The following is a 13,680-nucleotide window of genomic DNA, read 5'->3' on the forward strand; positions in this document are numbered from 1 at the left end:
GATTTGATCCTAAAACGACCCTTCAGATAGAAACACTTGGTAAGAATACTCAATCTCTCCATTTCACAACCTTACATTTTTGATGACATCTATGAATTCATACTAGGTTGTGAAATTGTGACAGTTTTGTTTTAAATTTCTGAAGAGTTTCTCTGTAACCGTCTGCTACCATTGATGATTTCCATTCCCATGTTTCTGTACAGTGGTTACATCCGTTTCTAGATTCCACCTAGTGCTTGCTTCAGAAACTGACATTTGAACTGGCCAAACTTCGATGCTATAGCTTGTAGGATCATCTTCTGTGTGGCTCTCCCGCTTCCAGAAAGAACGTCCCTGCAAATGGTCGTCGATGGATATATCTTGAATAATTTTACCATCAACGCTGGTGTTCCTCAGGGATCCATATTGTATCCAATATATTGCTTTGCTGACGGCAGCACATATGTCTCGTCATTCCATTTGGATTCCAGGAGGTTGCATATCTTAATGAGGATCTAGAAGTGATGTCTAATTGGGGTGGAAGTAACCAATGCCACCGATTTGTCCTTGAAAAACATCATTACCTAACAGAGTCAAAAACCTGTTGATAAGGTTCAGAAAAATACAGTTTCCTGACTGATTAGTCGATTGTTGTAATCGAAACCTCGCTTGCGTAGAATGTGTTTTTCCAGTAGGATATTTCGTTAAGTCTTCGATCGACCCACGCCCACTGCGATTAATAAATGTAAGAGCGCAATTTCTAGTTCCGCTCCGAAGAAAAAACGCATACTTGTTCATGCTCTACATATCGAAAAAAATAATAACTCTTCCTAACTGGCGATCCTCATTAACACGGCTAAATAACAGGAGTGAACGAGGAACGGATCGATGATTCTCAGTACGAGGGTTGAGTATTGAAAAAAAAATCATACAGGGTCATGGAAAAGTCAGGAAGGACGGTTAGTTTTCGTGAACTCAAGCAGGTGACTTTAAGGGATCACTGGAATAAAATTTGACCGGGATACATCAAATACACTATTTTCAAACGTGGGAAGCTGTAACAAAATGTACATGAGTGTGTTTGATACTATAAACGCTAGTCTTGAAAGGGTGTATAGATATTGCTCTGCAAATATGTTGAAGGTGAACGTAAATGGAACAAAATTGATGTTATTAGGGAAACACAGAGATCGTAATAATGAAAACCTACTCCTACGATTGAATGACAGTAATACAGAGAAGGTAAACAAATTCGTGTACTTGGGTGTAACTATTGACAGCAACTTGAAATTCAAGAAACATGCTAATCAAGTTATCAAAACAATAGCTTACAAAACAATTATTTAAGATGTTCCCCATATACAGTGTGACCCATTTTTAATGGAAACACCCCCCTAAAATTTGAAGTTGTAAATCGATTTTAATAATATTTTTTTTAAATGTCAAGTACTAAAAGGTCTACCTTGGGACAAAATTTGAAATGTTTATTGAAGTTTCAGGGCATACTACGATATTTTCTTTAGTCGAAAATCGGGATTTTTTATTAGCGATTTTTTTATTGAAAAAATCACTACGCCACTGGATTCAGAGTGCCTCTAAATAGGTGTGACCAAAATTTCATGGAAAAATATTCATTATTAACAAAGTTATGACAACTCAAAAATCCGAAAACTCACACAGCTAACAGTCACAATATATCATTTTTTTAAATGATTTCAACAATAAAGTGCCGCCAGATGAAAAAAAAAACAAATAGCGTAGATATTTTTAATGAAAATAACGGAATTACATTCACACAATTCAACTAACAATGAAGCAAAAAATTTTAACAAACGTAACTGATAACTAATTATTATTGAAATGTTTCGATTCAGTGCAACAATTAATTCCAACTCATATTCTAGTAGCCTCTATTAATCCACCACGTATTTCGATACATGTGTCGTTGCGCTTACGAATGTTTCTGATTACGTTCCATAGTTCTTGAGGGCTAATATCTGCACATACCTGTCGAATTCTTGCACAAAGTTCATTTCTATCTCTTGAGCAGTTTTTGTAAACCTTTTGTGTGAGAAGTCCCCAGAGAAAAAAGTCCAAAGCTGTGAGGTCGGGAGATCTGGGTGGCCACTCTATAAACGGACTACCACGGCCTATCTATCGGTTTGGAAAATGTTCGTTAAGCCATTGCCTCACAGCTCTGGCATAATGAACTCAACACCCATCTAACTGGACAAATAAATTTGATCGTTCATTGATTGGCAGCTCGTGAATAGCATCCCAAAACTCTGTGTTTAAAAATTCTAGAAACCTCTGCGCATTGATGTTTTTCTCAAAAAAGAAAGAACCAATAATTCGTTCGTTCAATATCCCACACCAGACGTTGATTTTTTGGGAATACTGGCTTTTACAGTTTATTACCCAGTTAGGATTATCCGCTGCCCAATAGCGACAATTCTGTGATGACACTACTCCATTGGTAGTGAAAGTGGCTTCGTCGGTATATAAAATATTTTTTAGGACATTTCTATTGTTTAAATATTCCCCTTGGGCCCATAAACAATATTCCAGGCGTCTTGCTTCGTCGTCTTCTTGAAGTGTGTGTAAAAATTTTGGCTTGAAAGGTTTAATATTCTTCGCCTTGAGACATCTCCGAATAGTTTCTCGTGGAATATTCAAATCTAAAGTGGCATTCCTTATACTGGCATTAGGATTATTTCCGAAATAATCTAAAATGATTTGATCATTCCTGTCATTCCTGTTTCGTCTTTGTATATGATTACTTTTCAACATCATTTTTGATACTGCACCAGTTTCATTGAATATTTTATTTATTTTATTTACCGTACCGCAGCTAATACGAGGACGATCTGGATGTCTCTCATTAAATACTCTACAAACCTCTCCAGCACTTCTAACGTCATCTCCCGAAAGGCGTACAATTTCAATTTTCTCTCTTACGCTCAATCTTGCAGCCATGACACAAAATAATTCAAAGAACTGTAAGGTGAATATTGTTGACAATAGTACACTTGAATCTTTCACAAGTGTCAAACTGTAATATCATTTCCATGGCAACTAAGATTTAAATTGAAATATCAGGTCTTAGTTTTAGTTAATTTGCGTGAAAACATGGATGTAATTCCGTTATTTTCATTAAAAATATCTACGCTATTTGTTTTTTTTCATCTGGCGGCACTTAATTGTTGAAATCCTAAAAAAAATATTCTCATGGCTATATCTGTTGATATAGGGTGTTTTTTGTAACTGTTAGCTGTGTGAGTTTTGAATTTTTGAGTTGTCATGACTTTGTTAATAATGAATATTTTTTCATGAAATTTTGGTCACACCTGTTTAGAGGCACTCTGAATCCAGTGGCGTAGTGATTTTTTCAATAAAAAAATCGCTAATAAAAATCCCGATTTTCGACTAAGAAAAAATATCGTAGTATGCCCTGAAACTTCAATAAACATTTCAAATTTTGTCCCAAGGTAGACCTTTTAGTATTTGACATTTCAAAAAAAATATATCAAAATCGGTTTACAACTTCAAATTTTAGAGGGGTGTTTCCATTAAAAATGGGTCACACTGTATGATTCAGTGGTCTAAATTATCAGTCTATAACTCCATAATCCTTCCACATCAGAATTATTGTTCTACCATTCTGTTTTTTCTCAATCAAAATTAAATAAAACAAGAATTCTTGCTAGAAACTATTTGCTGCAGCTGTGAAACTAGATGTAACAGTTTATTAAGATGTAGCTGCCGAAAAGACGGTTCAAAATGATGAATAGTGTTGAGGTTTTCTGCTCAAATTGTCATATTGTTCTGAAAAATGCTCCAATGTTGAAGAAACACCCTACGAAGAAGTTGATGATTCACATTGTTGTGGATGAATAACCAATGTAGACTGGAAAAAATACTGGAGACGAAGTCGATGATGGTCTTGAAGATTTCGAAGATCTACTAGAATCGGAAAGTTTTGTCGAATCTAACGCTAAAGAATCGTCATCAAAGAGACTAAAACTAATGGATGAGTGATTAGAACACAAGATAAGGTATACACAAATAACAAGATTATCTAATTAATATTACTGGAGTTTTATCGCAACACCAAACCGTTATTTTAACACCTCGACAAAAGTGTTTCGATCACCAAGTGATCATCTTCAAAAATAAGAACAAGATTAATGTATTTAAAAATATTGTGAAGAATAACGTAGTCAGAATGAAGTATTTAAATTCAATTGTACAATTTCAAGCATATTTGTTTTAAGTTGAAATGCCTAACATTCGCAAGCATATTTATATATTATGAAATTTTCTATGACATAAATTCAGTTAGAATTTATTAAATCAGCTTTTTTAGTGGGGAAACTTCAACAGTCACGATTTTTTGATGAAATACCCTTTTAATCTCATTTTTAATATTTAGAAAATGAACTATTTTTGCATGTTTCATGGATTTCCAATTTTATTGTTTATTAATGTAACATGGAATATTACATTTTTCAAGCAATTGAAGTGAAAATTTGTATAAGAAGTTCTGAATTTTACTTAATGACGAAAAAAAAATCGGATTCGAGTTTTTTCATTTTTCTTGGATTTTCTGATGCAATATATTTTTTCACACCATCAAAAAGTTGAGATTTCAACCAATAAAAAACATACCGATTTAAAAAAAACAGATATTTTGACGTGAGAATTTTCGATTGAAAATTAGGGTGCTTTTTCGATTAAATTGAAATCAGGAAAAAAAAATTATATTTTGAAATCGAAAAATCACAGTGTGTTTGAGACATGAAAAGGTAAGTTTTCACCAAATTTGGTAAAAAAATTGTAGAAGATAAAAATAAAAAACCAAAAAATCGGTTATTTGAATGTTTTGTATAAATTTGAGGTTAGGTGCAACCTACAACTCTGCAATTCAACGGTTTTTTACCCCTAAAAACTCACCCCTCCACTTCCCGTCGTCAGATCGCCCGTAAATTATTTTTTCTTTCATTTCTGTTATATATTTTTACTTTTCCACTGGGTTTCAAACTACCACTATTTTTTTTGTGGTTTCAAAAATTATCGGTACTGGTCTACATAGATAAATTAGAAGTAGAAGTTAACGCAAAAGTGGAACTTCGAATAAAAGTATCAAAAAAATCCACTTCCATGCCTCACTGTATAAAATTTCCATGAAAATCTACTACTGTCACACTCACCTCACAGTCCAGCAAAGAAACCTCTTCCAAAACCACCCTCAGACCGCAAAGTCCATACTGCACACACCGGGGAAACGTCAACAAACCGAGTTTCATTCACAAAAACACCGACAAAAACGCCGGGCTTGACTGTTTATTATTTCTTTCAATTCTAAAAGGAGACCCGCATCCGCAGCAACACACACACAAGCTTAATTTTACTCGAAAGAACAGACGAGTGCGTTCCTAATAATTGTGCCGGTACATCGCATCGGCCGCGAACAGAAACAATCTAAGAGCGCTCGCACTCTCGATGCAATCAGCTGATGCGCTTTTGTTCGAAGGGACTGGGGGGAAGGGCTCTCTCTCTCCAGCTTCAGGAACTGGGATCGATCGCTTCTCGTCTCGGGGGGTGGAGGGCCAATCCCGCTGAGTGGCGTTATGGTGTAGTATTACGGTTGGTTTGGTACGTTTCCTTGCTTCTAACATGAACCCTTCTATTGTGGAGTTATGTCGATGTATGGGTTAGTCTATGTCGGTATGAGTCGTGTCACTTTCGGCAACCAATTACCTACCGACAGGACCGGATTTGGAAGTCTTGAGGCCCTGCAACGAAGGAGTAGATGCCCCTATTTTTTGCTATATACGGTGTGTCTCACTTCTAATGGAAACGCCCCCGTATCTTCCGTAATATTCGAGGTAGAACGATGAAACTCTCAGGACTGATGGAAATGCTCAAAATGCACCTATCACCTGAATGTGGTTGGCCAAAGTGATATACACTGTCCGCCACTCGCGATGGAACATCCCATTTTTACGGTAAAACATATTAGGGGCAAAATAGGCTCAAAATTCCTTCAGATTCGTGATCAGGACTACCAACTTATTACGACTACACTTTTTTCCTAAATAAATTTCAGTCCTGAAAAATCCTAATTTGCCTCACTTTTTATGGAAACACCCCCGTATCTTTCGTAATATTCGAGGTGTAACGATGAAACTCTCAGGACTGATGGAAATGCTCAAAATGCCAAAAACCTGGGAATGCCATGAGGAACTGAATGGTATTGCAAACAGGAATAAATTAACTTAGTACTGGGTGCCAGGGCATTGAGGAATTACAAGTAACGATAAAGCTGATATATAGGTCCTGAACCAACTCTGGGGGTACCAAAAGCATTGGTACGAAACCAGATTAGGACATGGACCAATAAGAAGCGGACAGAGTACTGGACAAAAGTACCTGACAACAAACACAGTAGGACCTGACATTAGGGAACTGTCCGAGAAAAGCAGACTAGACTCTAGTCTAGTTGAAAAAACCAGACATCACCAGAAGATGGCAAATGATACTTTGCCGAAACGTTGTGAAACTAATCCTTATGGGGAGAAAATACACAGAACACGGAGCGAAACCCGAGAAAACAGAATATTCCAACTAGGGCGCAAGCCGCGGGAGAAAAAGGGGTGTTCATAAAACAAAGTTGCCCTTTCATCACTATTTCTCATGCCCTTGAATTTCCGGTGGGTTAATTTGAATTTAGTATCAGTATTGCACCCCTACGGAGCCGGGCGGATTGTTAGTATGCCATACATTCAAAACTAAGGTAAATATTCGTTTTGAGGGCATCCGGCGATTTTGAAACAATTTTTGAGTGTACTTACGTATTTGGATGCGAAGATTACGAATTCGTAAGAAAAAAGAAGCGCTATCCCTTATTTACAAAGTTACGGCCCTTTAAAGTTCAGAAAAGGGCAACTTTTCAGCGTTCTTTTTCACAAGATGAGTTATTTACAAACACAGCCATTTATTCACTAGAGCACCTTTACACCTTATTCCTCCTTAATTGACACTTTTCAATTCAACAATCAACATTTTTCTTATAAAAAACTTAATTTAAAAACGAATGCTTCTTCTGGTGACATTCTTCTATTTCTAGGTTAGTTACTAGTGACATTTCAGAAAAAAGCGGTTGGTAAACCAATTTACGATCTAAAGAATGAAGGTAAAAAACATTTAAATTTGTTTAGGAATATTGACTGTATCAGTCGTACCAACTATGCCATCAACCTTAAAAACGTAAAATACAAAGATATATAACCAAAAAGCAGCTCCGTACATTTTTTAACATTTTTATTGGAAAAATATTGACTGTTGAAGTGAAAAGTGTCAAGGAAGTAGGAATAAGGTGTAAAGGTGACCTAGTGAACAAATGCTTGTGTTTTTTAATAGTTTATCTTGTGAAAAAGAAAGCTGAAAAGTTGGTACGACTGATGACTGTTGCTGCTAAAGTAATTAATTAAAATGTTTTTGCCTTCACCCTTTAGATCGTAAATCACTCACATCAAACTGAAAATCCAAATCTACGAATTTGAAATAGTAGACGGCGGCAAATACCTACCTCTTTTTTTCTGAAGTGTCACTAGTAACTAACCTAGAAATAGAAGAATGTCACAAGAAGAAACATTCGTTTTTAAATTGAGTTTTCTATAAGAACAATGTGGATTGTGGAATTGAAAAGTGTTAAAGAAGGAGGAATAAGGTGTAAAGGTGACTTAGTGAATAAATGTTTGTGTTTTTAAATAGTTCTTGTGATGAAAAAGAAAGCTGAAAAGTTGCCCTTTTCTGAACTCTGAAGGGTCGTAACTTTGTAAATAAGGGACAGCGCTGCTTTTTTCTTTCGGATTCGTAATCTACGCATCAAAATACGTAAGTACACTCAAAAATTTTTTCAAAATTGCCGAGTGCCCTCAAGACGAATATTTACCAAAACTAATATAAATTTCACTGAACTCTTTCTATGGTTTTGTATTACATAACCTGCTTCCTTCGGTCTATTGCAACATAAACCCCAACACATGTGTTATTGTTTTTATTTATTTTTTATCTCTTGTTTTTGTGTGCCACTGTACGAACGTGCATCTTCAAAGCAATCAAACATCTGGCTGTCTTGACATGTAAACATTTGATATACACGCGAGGTTCAAATTTCACAATTTTTCGAATCTTCCTCACTCCGGATACACGAGTGAATGAGAAATTACAGACACTACAGCTATGGTTACTGTGCGGGATTATTAATTGAAGACAGATTTGATTAATACATTCTCAGGGTGAAAAACTCCGTGGGAATTATTCTTTTTTATTAAAATTGCGATGAAGTGAATGTCACTCTCATTGATATCTTCAGACTAAATGAATGCAGCAGATATTGAGTAGTTTCAAAAGTTTTGTCCGTTTTAATTATTATTATTATAACACGCTTTATATTAGCTTCACCTGTATGTATGTATGTTTGTATCTCTCAAGCTCGGGATCTGTATTTGACAGCATTTCCGACATTATTGCTTGATCTATTCACGGGCAGATGGCGCTGTATGTAACATCCTTAATATATCGGCATTATTGCTTGGTCTATTCGCGGGCAGATGGTGCTGTATGTAACCTTCTTAATATATCGGAATTATTGATTGATATTTGCGGGCAGATGGCGCTGTACGAAAATATCAATGGTCATTTTTCTAAACAATGTGGTTGATCCCAAAGTTTAAATAAAATAAATATAGTTTAAAAAGACTAAAAAACACGCTTTTATAGCATACGAAACTAAGAAATGAAAAATAAATATAGTTTTAAAAACTGAAAAACACGCTTTCGAAGAAAGCGAACTAAAAAGTTGAAAATACTTTTTTCAAATAAGCTCAAAACAATAACGAACGAAAAAAACTTGTATTATTGTTGAAGAAGCGTGGTCGCTTTGTGTCATATTTTTTGTATATCAAGTGGCCGTCGCTTTTTTCACAATAATACAGGCATTTTTTGTTCATTATTGTTTTAAGCTTTCAAAACATAAATATTTTCATCTTTTCAGGTCGATGTTCTTTATAAAAGCGTGTTTTTTAGTTTTTCAAAACTATGTCTACTGTGAGTATGGTTGTATCTGTTTGCTCAGAACACGAGTTGATATGTATGTGGTGGTCCTTCTTTTGTTGTGTTCTGTGTTTGCAGATCTCTTGTCACTGTTCCATGTCATCTCGATTTTATGATTTTATTTCTTTATATATTTTTGACAGTTGATTCTCCTCTCTATTCTAATTCAGTTCTAATCTCTTTCATTAGAATTCTTCGCTTTCATGTGGCCTTTTTTGATTTTGATGTTAATTAGTGGGAATAAAGGCTCTGAACCTCCCATATTTCAATTATTTATAGCTAGGATGTTATGAACTTCCCCCGTTTACTAACACTATTAACATATCACTGTGACCATTTATTTATTGAAAACATATGACAATTTTCTATTCTCCATCATAGAATATTCCATGTGAGTATTTTATACTCCGTTGTGTTAACTATTGTTATGTTGTTCTTCTTTTGTTGTAGAATTTTTAAATGATTAGCTGATGATGAACCTATATAGGTTCGAAACATATACTGATTGATGGTTTTTACGAGACGTGGAGACGACTTTGAGTTTATTCGCCAATCTACTTCACTCCAGTTTGAGATATAATGGACTTCTACCACAGGTAACTATTAGAGAAGTTGCTGAGGATGTCGGCATATCGGTTGGCTCATGCCATCGAAGCGAAGTTTGTTCCAAAATTGCTGAATTCAGATCAAACAAACCGTCGCAAGAGCATCGCTAAAGAATTGTTGAATGACGTTGGATTTGTTTAAAAGGGTCATAACCAGAACCGAATTCTAGGAGAGCCAAGATCATTGAAAGTTCGTCATTGCTTGTTCGTAATCATGCCTCAGCCACCGTATTCACCAGATTTAGCTCCCTGTAACTTTTTTCTGTTCCCAATATTCATGAGGGGGAGGCGTTTTGCGACGATTGAGGAGATGAAAATGGGGTCTCTGAGAGAACTTAAGAGCATACCAAAAAGTACATATCAGAACTACTTCGAGGGTTGGAAAAAACGCTGGTACAAGTGTATCATAACTGAGGAGGGCTGTTTTGAAGGAGACAGAATAGAAATAGATGAATAGATGAATACTTTTTGAGAAAAATGAAAATTCATCTTGTTTTTGAAACGTACATCGTATATCTTGATGGGTTTCACTACTCAAGAAACTACTGGATCGTTATACAACTAAGTTAGAGAAAACAAATTGCCCTAATTCAACACATTGTAAAGTTTCAGGATACTTTGAGCATCATTTAGGTTTGGTTCCTTGTTCACTAGGTATTATAAATCAAAATTCCTTCATGAGTGATTTTTTTGCTGGTATCTTTTTGGCAACACTATTTTTAACAGGTCACGCGTGAATCGTGTCTTGTGTCATTGTCAAACTTGTTCAGTTTCTTCTATAATTTAACCATTAATCGACTTACGAATGAACAACGCTTGCAAATTATTGAATTTCATTATCAAAATTCATGCTTGGTGAAGGAAGTGCATCGTGCACTTCTTCCAATTTATGGGCAGTTTCGTCGGCCTACTGAGGGAGCTATTCGGAAGCTTGTGACTAAATTTCGAACCCAGTTTATATTATTGGACATTAAACCACCAACACGCATACGTAGAGTGGGGACCGAAGAAAATATTGCAGCTGTATCCGCCAGTGTTCGTGATAACCGTGAAATGTCGATTCGCCGCCGTTCGCAGCAATTGGGCCTCTGTTACTCCACTACGTGGAAAATTTTGCGAAAGGATTTGGGTGTAAATCCTCATAAGATACAGCTGGTGCAAAAATTGAAGCCACACGACCTCCCACAACGTCTAACATTTGGTGAATAGGCGCTGGCAAAGTTGGAGGAAGATTACATTTTTATCGAAAAATTGTGTTCAGCGACGAGGCTCATTTCTGGTTGAATGGATACGTTAACAAGCAAAATTGCTGCATCTGGAGTGAAGATCAGTCACAAGCATTGCAAGAGCTACCGATGCATCACGAAAAAGTCATTGTTTGGTGTGGATTATGGGTCGGTGAAACAAATGCCGAATTGAGATCGCTATAGGTGACTAGTTTATCTCACGTTTGGGGCCCGTCAATTGGCCGCCTAGATCGTGTGATTTAACGCCTTTGGATTATTTCTTGTGGGGTTATGTTAAGGCTCATGTCTACAGGGATAAACCAGCAACGACTGACGCTCTAGAAACCAATATCGAAGCATTTATACGTGATATACCGGTCGATATGTTAGAGAGAGTGTGCTGAAATTGGACCTTGCACATGGGTCATCAAACATTGAATTATATTGAAGTGTTGTTTTGAAAATCAAATCCTATACCTCTTGAAAAATCACCTGTTATGTGTGTACAGTAGGAAAGCATTTTTTCTCGAAACAAAAATACAAAAACACCACAAGAAATGCAATCCGATATAGTGTACAAATTGAACAGCGGAAGCTGTCACAAATGCTATGTAGGTCAAACCGGACGGTATCTTGAAACTCGAGTTTCAGAACACATGAGAGACTAAGCAATTGAATATAAAAAACCACACAGTCCTCGTTGAACATAAAAAGAATATGGACACATCTTTTATTTTGATCATCCAACTAATCTAGATGTTCAACCATATTTTTCCAAAAGACTTTTGAGCGAAATGATACATATCCTCAAATGCGATAGTGTTAACACTAGAAGAAATGTCGATGGCTTCAATACTGCGTATTTCAATTTGATGAGTACCTGAATAATTCACCCTTTTTCATTCTTTTTCTTTCTGCCATTGATTAAAAAAGAGACACCACTTCATCAGAATCACAAATAAAGCCATTTGTCTGTTTTATGTCGTTTTGTGTTGGTGTTGTCTCAGAAATGTGGTTGTTGCATTGCTTTTTATTTATTTTTTCAATATGTATGTTTCTAATATACCTATCTGATGGTTTTTAAAATAGTAATATTATAAATATATGTAGTAGTTTAATTAATAACTCATTATTCCTTGTAAAACTGAAACGATGATAATCGTAGGAGTTTTATGGGAGGTATGCTGATGAAAATTCATTGTTACAGAGCCCTGAAGAATAATTCAATTAAATTCGAAACATCGGCAAGAAAACAATTGTTTTTTTTTGCCCAACCAACTTTTTTTCAGAAATTTTTTTGGATCACTGAACTAGGTAACCTAATATGTATAATTCATTAATGTTTCGTGAGATATGATTGAAATATGACGATTTTTTCGAAAGAAGTCAGGCGGTGCTGAATAATATACATAAAAACTTACCCGGTATCATTGAAAATACTGAACACGAATTCTACAATCTTCCAGAAGAAACTTGGTTTCAACTATTGTATTTTAGATTTGTTCAATGAAAAAAGTCATTCAATAGTCATGTGTATCCCGATGACATTGTTCTACATTCGATCCACTATTGTTTTCTTTTGCATGTTTTGCGTGACCCTGCAACTTTCGCCAAATATCCTACTTTATGTTTTGCTTGATTTCTGTAATGGTCTTTGTCAATTAACTATAATTTTACAATGCCGTAAGCTGATTCGTTCCTCTAATTTTTCCGTACAAGAATATGATACGCCGTAGTTACGGAATATTTCCGTAATTTTCTCTGAATCATGGAAAAATACCTGAAAGATACGTCTTTTCATTGTTAAACACAATGGTAATTTTCCTAAAAAGTTTTCTGCTAACTCAGGAGTACCTCAGGGCCCCAATCGTGGACTCCTCCTTTTCATTACGTTTGTCAATGATTTATCTTCGGTACTTCTGTAGAGTTGTTCCTACAACTACTAAGTTCAGAAACATTTCATTTCTTCATAGATTTTTATAAATTTTTGTATTTTTGTTGGGAAATTAACTTTCATAACTACATTATCGAGTAGTCATCTAAAATATCCATCTGCTTGAAATGCTCTCTTCTCCCGAAACGAAAGTTTATTGCCGAAAAACAGATGAATATATAAAACGACACCACTTGCGATGATTCGAGTAGATACTCATCGTTAACACTCTTATGGATTAAGACAAGGAATTCGGGCCCAAGTGGTTGACCCTTCTCGACTATATTTATGAGCTCGACCATTGTCAGTGATGATTTTTCAAGAGTTTTTCAGCCAAGGATTCTGTTGTGGTATTTCGGCCGCTCCGGAGTATCCTCGTTGATCGAGAAAAAACTCTGGCATTAGCTCCTCGAGAAAACCTGTAGTTTTCTTTCTCGTGTTTTGTTTGTCATTGTGTCTTGTTGTTAATATATTGATAAACGCTATGTTCGCCTAAATAATAATTCACCTATCACCAGTCCCGACAAGCTGAATTGTTCTACAGCTATGCTTCGACATCGACCGCAGAATGGAAATCTCTTTCTGTTTCTCTCTACAGCTTCCACTACTATCACGCACCTAAATTAAATTCATACACTGGGGATCGTAATGTGAAGATAGTTGAAACTAACAGTGCATGCGTGGTTCAGCCTGGTACCATTGATGTGATCTACGGCAGTCTTAAACAGCACTCTCTGGAAGGGAAATGCTTTATTTTTAGACTTTGGTTTCATCTAGTAACCTGTTTTAATAACCCTTTATAGTGAAAACCATTCAA

General features: G+C 35.7%; 1 protein-coding gene across 1 annotated transcript in view; it reads right to left on the reverse strand.

The window, feature by feature from the left end:
- The window catches only part of LOC111514599 (growth arrest-specific protein 2), a 66,291-nt gene extending 60,633 nt beyond the window's left edge, over positions 1-5,658 (reverse strand). The window contains exon 1 of the mRNA XM_074182783.1: positions 5,190-5,658. The gene's annotated coding sequence lies outside the window, so the exon portion shown is untranslated. The remainder of the gene's footprint in view (positions 1-5,189) is intronic.
- Positions 5,659-13,680: the final 8,022 nt, after the last annotated feature.

The sequence above is a fragment of the Leptinotarsa decemlineata genome, unplaced genomic scaffold (genome assembly GCF_025532065.1).
Source record: "Leptinotarsa decemlineata unplaced genomic scaffold, Ldec_3_MD MMD2_tig00026328_RagTag_RagTag, whole genome shotgun sequence".
In the NCBI taxonomy this organism is placed as follows: Eukaryota; Metazoa; Arthropoda; class Insecta; order Coleoptera; family Chrysomelidae; genus Leptinotarsa; species Leptinotarsa decemlineata.